Consider the following 6,474-nt stretch of genomic DNA (forward strand, 5'->3'; position numbering starts at 1 on the left):
GGTACAAGTGCCCCTATGCATCAGTACTCCTGTATCCCTTGGGTAAATTCCTAGCAGTGCTATTGCTGGGTCAAAGGGTAGAACTATTTTTAATTTTTTGAGGAACCCCACAGTTTTCCAGAGTGGCTACACCAGTTTGCATTCCCATCAACAGTGCAAGAGGGTTCCCATTTCTCCACATCCTCTCCAGCATATATAGTCTCCTGATTTGTTCATTTTAGCCACTCTGACTGGCATGGGGTGGTATCTCAATGTGGTTTTGATTTGTATTTCACTTCCTTTAGAGAAGTGTCTATTTATGTTTTCTGCCCATTTCTTCACTGGATTATTTGTTTTTCAGGTGTGTGCAAAGCCATTGTTGATGGCAATTCAGCTTTGAAAAGGAAAATTAGTTATACACACTTAATTGTGATCTCAGATTCCATAAATATATTCTTTAAAAGTAACCTTTTGTGATTATTTTAAGCTAGGAAAAAAATTAGACTGAATTTTAGTGTTACTGATAATAAACATTAAAACTTTTTTAAATATTTATTTTTGAGAGAGAGACAGAGTGCAAGTGGGGGAGGGACAGAGAGAGAGAGAGAGAGAGAGAGAGAGAGAGAGAGACAGACAGAATCCAAAGCAGGCTCCAGGCTCTGAGCTGTCAGCACAGAGCCTGACGTGGGCCTCGAACTCAAACTGTAAGATCATGACCTGAGCTGAAGTCGGACCCTTAACTGACAGAGCCACCCAGGTGCCCCTAGAGTTACCGATTCTTATTAGTAATGACATAATTATAGGCATAATTACAGGTAGATAGAGGTTTTGTGGGAATTTCAATTTCAATTTATGAAGCTAAGAATGCAGTTCATGCTTGATCAACATGGGTTTGAACTGAGGGTCCATTTATACAGATTGTTTTTGACAAATACAGTGCTATAAATATATTTTCTCTTCCTTGTAATTTTCTTAAAATTTTTTCTAGCTTACTGTATTGTAAGAATATAGTATGTAACATATATAACACAGAAAATATGTGTTAGTCAACTGTTGATGTTATTGGCAAGGCTTCTGGTCAGCAGTAGGCTATTAGTAAAGTTTTGGGGGAGTTGAAAGTTACATGCAGATTTTCTACTGCATGGAGGGCTGGCACCTCTAACTCCTGTGTTGTCCAAGGGTCAACTGTATATACAATATTATGAAGTTGAATTTAGGCATTAAAATTAAATTTAAATGAGATTTATGTATCCAAATTTTAAAAATTAAGTTGACATACACCACAAAATCACACATTGCTAGGGCTTCTTCCCAGATCTCAGAAGGGGTCCCAAACAAAGTGCCCAGAAACATGTTTTTATTAGATGCATGATAAATATCACTTTGGACACAGATTATGGGACATTTCCTAAATAATAGACATTGAACTGGACACTTTATATTTTCTATCTCATCTTTTATGTGTTATTTAATACAGTTATCTCATTTACATGTTAGGAAGGCAAAGCTCAAAGAGGGTGAGAAACTTGCCTAAGGTCACATAGAAAAAAACCAAAAAAAATTTCATAACAGAAATAATTCTAATGCATTCAGGTCTGATTCATTCCAAGTCCTTTATTCCTTTTTTATGATACTTATTTTGAAATTTGATCAGCACAATTTAAAATATGTTAGCGTCAGTTGCACTTAAACCTAGAGAGACAAATATGTCCTTCCTTCTTCACTCATCCTTTCGATTTGACATGTAAATTAAATCTTGACCATGGATATATGCTTTACTGGCCAATATTTTGACAAACATTAGATTTGTGTCTAGATTCTGGTAACAGTTACGTGTTGTAGAAGATTCTGGGTAAAAATCAAGCTAGGCATAGTATTTTAAAAACCTTAGTGCTATTAATATTCAGGTGAGTAACGCTATTAATATTCACTTACCAATATGTTAAAAACTGAATAGTCTTACCATGTTTCAGATTCATCCTGGAGTACTGTGTTTGGTGGCAAAGAATCTGTGGAAATATTGGCTTCAGACTTGGGCTTATAATTCAACTGAGTCCCAGCTCTAAGTTTTGTAGAAACACAAAGCACAAATTTTTTGTACTTTGATTATTATCTGCTCAGGTTATTGATTTTTTGCCATTTCTCTTTGATCTTAGAGCTTGACGTTTATTATGCTTAGCTATAGGACTCCAGAAATCTTCAGGTTCCAAGGATAGAGCAGGTTTTGTTTGATGGATTTACAATTTTTCAGGCTTCTGGGTGTGTTAAAGTAAGAGGTTAAAAAAAAAAAAAGAAAACCATCTTTCATTACATATGTATGTATATATAGAACATTATAGAACATTTATCTATTTACATATTGGTAAATGTTATTTGTGTTTGGATGTAGTGGTTCTTGACATGATGATCCCCTAGACCCTCACCAGTGGATGTCATTTTGTTTCAAGAGCATGTCATAGTTTATTTGCTGCTTTGAAACCTTCAGCTACATGATCCTTTTGTTTTTACCCTTGGTTTCATGGTAGGTCTTTCAGACTGTACCATGACTTCGTTCACATCATCTTGACTTAACTTTAATATGTCACAGATCAAGTATCTAATTATATGCTTTCTTGCTTCCTATGATTTCTCACTGATGGTCCCCTGTCAACACCAGTTTTTAAGTTGATTTTCTTTGGCAATCATGCCCCTGAAATTTATATATGTATATATTTATGTATTTTTTTACCCTGGAGTTTGGCCATAGATTTTCAACATCTGGGTTTTGATCAAGATTTTAATTTTGTTCTAGTGACTTCCAATTTACTACTTTCTCAGGAAGGCACTTTGGAAAGGGTCATATAAAGAGAATTTTTTCTATTCTTCATTGACAGAAATATTATCAATGTAATATATATGCATAATACAGATATTTTTGTGCCTTAAAAAGAACAATGGTAATTGTTCTTCAGGTAAGAGTGGGGGGAATGACCCCTTTATACAAAAAAAAGAGTTTTTCCTTATTTAAATTTTTAAAAATATTCTTATTTTTGAGAGAGAGAAAGAGCATGAGCAGGAGAGGGGCAGAGAGAGAGAGAGAGAGAGAGGAAGACACAGAATCTGAAGCAGGCTCCAGGCTGTGAGCTGTCAGCACAGAGCCTAATGCAGGACCTGAACCCATGAACCACAAGATCATGACCTGAGCCGAAGTTGGACACTCACCCAACTGAGCCACCCAGGCACCCCAAGGTTTTCCTTATTTAACTCATAGTAATAAATGTTCCTCAGAGTCAGGGCATAAAACAAGCACTGTTGAAAGAGAATTAGAGTCCTAATATATTACTTTTTAGTATCTGTTTTTTATTTTGTTTTATTATTCCAGGAAGTGGTATTATTGATTGATTGGGATCCAAGAAGTGATTAAAAACATACATGCCCTATAAGATTGTGAATTTGCTTAGTCTTTTCCAGAAAATTGCTTGTATGTTTCTAAGTGTTTAAATCTAATCACTGCTGATACTAGGTGATAAGCCTTGGCATTTAGAACATAAAATGTTAGATAACCCTAGTTCATTTCATTGACTCTTGGATGTCTACTGTGTGGCAGAAAATATGCTTCACTGATAAGAATATGAAAACAAGTAATGTATGCCCTCACCAAGAACTCACTATTAATGATAAAATAGAAAATTAACAAAAAGGAAATAGGCTATTTATAAGGAGACATGGTAGAATAATTTTGTCTAAGAAATTTCATCAAATATCACATTCAGAAAATATATTATCTCTGTTCAATTAATTTGTGTAACAAACACTAGAACGATGCATCACTGGTCTCTACAAATTTATTTTCTCAAAGTAAATAGTAGGAAGAGTAAAGCCTCAATCTGGTGTCAGACAGACCTTTGTGGGAGTTTTAGCTCTACCTACTGTTGAATATATGCAAAGTGGCGATAATATTATATATTGATAGATGTTATTATGTTATGAGATTATCTACTACATAATGGTTTGATAACATTAGCCTTCAAAAATGTTTATTAGTTTTGTCATTACTAGAATTGATGAATGGTGTAGAGATCTAAGACTACTAATCAAGAGAAGATCATGATATAGGACCATTTTCTCTTCTCTAAAAATTCTTAAGAAATGAAAAAAGGAATTGGATGCCCATAGAAATATTTTCAAAATATTCATGGAGCAAAGTAATTCTGTAGACTAGTAGTTCTCGAAATGTGATCACTGGAACAACTGCATCGACATCATCTGAGACCTTGACCAAAATACAAATTCTAAAGCCCCATCCTAGCCTATTGGATCAGAAATTCTGGGAGTGGGTCCCTATTGATTTGTGTTGTTTTAAAGTTTGCAAATGTTTCTGATACATACTAACATTTAAGAACCACTGCTATATATTGATATGAATATTGTCTTATTAGGCAAGTCATTTATGACCAATCTTTTACAAAACACTTTTTTATTACCAAGTCTGTATTTAGGAGTATAGCTTAATTTATTTGCACATGGAAACTTTCAAAGTCATTCCTTATAACAAAATTTTCCTTTTTGTTTCATTTATTTAAAAAAGTTACTTTAGTTACTAAGGAAGAGGAAGAAAAAATGAATTAGCATAAAGTTGAACTTTAGTTAAAATTAAGTGAAATTCAGTATAGACTGAGACATATGTAAAGCAAGAGAATTCTCTGAGAACTTTTCTACCTGTGGCAGAGATCTTGAAGTTAAGAATTTTTAAAAAATTTCTTCTGATCATAATATTTATGTCATTATTTTTCCATAAACTGATTTTTTCTTTTTAACGTATTTTGAAATGGTCTTCTCCAAAATATTTTCATTTTGTAGGGAAGATAAATATTCATAAACGTACTAGAATGGAGGCTGGTTGAGGATTTGAACTCTGTTTAATTTTGCATCCTCAGTATCTACCAATGTGCCTGGTACATGCAAGTGTTTCATAAATATTTATTAAAATTTCATTAAACTTATTACATAGTACAAAGCCAAAAATGACCAATGCCATAGATGAAATAAAGATAAAAATAATCTAAGATTTCATAAAAGAGATTATTTCCATCTGGAAGGCTAAGAGCTATTTCACAATAAAGATGGAATGTAAACTAATCCCTTAAAGAATGAGTAGAATCTAGAACTACTTCGGTGCAAGAGTTAGCAAGCATAGGGAAATCAGGTGGCAAGTGAATAACATTTTGCAAGATATAGAGACTGAAAATGCAGGATATGTACATGGAGCAAATAGCCCTGTGTTATAGCAAAATCATAGAAAACAGCAGGATAAAATTTTTTTTTGAAGCCAGGCCATTGAAGAACAGGCTTGGCATCCAAATATTATTCAGTAGAGTCATTTTAGATTTTTGAATAGGAAGCAAAAGCTTAAGGCGATCCTTAAAGATTAATCAGCCAAGTGTAAACTAGATTAAAGGAGTTGTTGAATGTGACAAGAGGAAGAACAACCTGGGTTTGACAGAATTAGGGAAACTCACTTAACCATCTTATTGTATTTAATGAGTTGTGAGGGTAAAGAAGATAGGATGTCATTTAAATTTAAAGCCTGGTTCATTAAGAGAATAGTCATTCAAAGAAGAGTGTCAGAGAATGGAAGCTGAAGAGGTTTAAATTTTGGACATGATGAATTTAAGATGCCTCTAGACCAAATAGGCAAAGAAATCTAGAAAGTAGTTGCATATTAAATATTAGAATTTAGTAACCAAGTGAGGTTGGACATACAGATTTAAGAGATATCTGTTTAGATTGAATATGAATTGCCAAGGGAAGAGTGCAGCAGAAGTCAAAGATTTGGTTTTGGAGAATTATCTGGATAGTATGGAGGAAGAAATAAGAGAACATCTCCAAGTGTCAAACCACAAGATATAAAAGAGAATGAGGAAGGAGAGAAGGCCTATAAATTGATAATTATGAAGTCATTAGTAAATATCAATCAGTTTGGTAGAAATAAGGTTGGAAACCAAACTCTGCAATATTTAGAGGAAATGAATAATGAGAAAATGAAAGCAGACATGAAAATATCCTTTAAGATTTCCAGCTGGGTTGAGGGTGATATTGGTATCATGGTGGCATAAGATGTTCCTCCTGTCTTTCCCCCATTTTAACAACTAAAATTTATCATACATCTACAAATAAAAGTTCTGTGGGAATGTAGCAAGATTCTTGCACAGAGAAATGGGACACTGAGGCTTTTCTTTGCAAGAAGCAACTTTATTTGTCGTGCTGGCACGGGCTCAGCAGTTGGTACCCAAAAAACTGAGCCCCAAGCACAGCGGAGTATAGCCCTTTGTACAATTTTTGCTCCTTTGTCTCCCACATATGGTAACATACAGTCTGAATGGGTGGTCTATGTTATAGAGTCATGAGGAAGGTAGCAAAAGGGCAGATAGCCAGGTTGCCTTCCTTTGTCTTGAGGTTCTCACCACATTCCTTAGGGAAGGGCTCTACCACATTCTACCCCTTTGATGCTCAGAC

The sequence above is a fragment of the Herpailurus yagouaroundi genome, unplaced genomic scaffold, assembly GCF_014898765.1.
Source record: "Herpailurus yagouaroundi ecotype Mexico unplaced genomic scaffold, PumYag 186, whole genome shotgun sequence".
Classification (NCBI taxonomy): domain Eukaryota; kingdom Metazoa; phylum Chordata; class Mammalia; order Carnivora; family Felidae; genus Herpailurus; species Herpailurus yagouaroundi.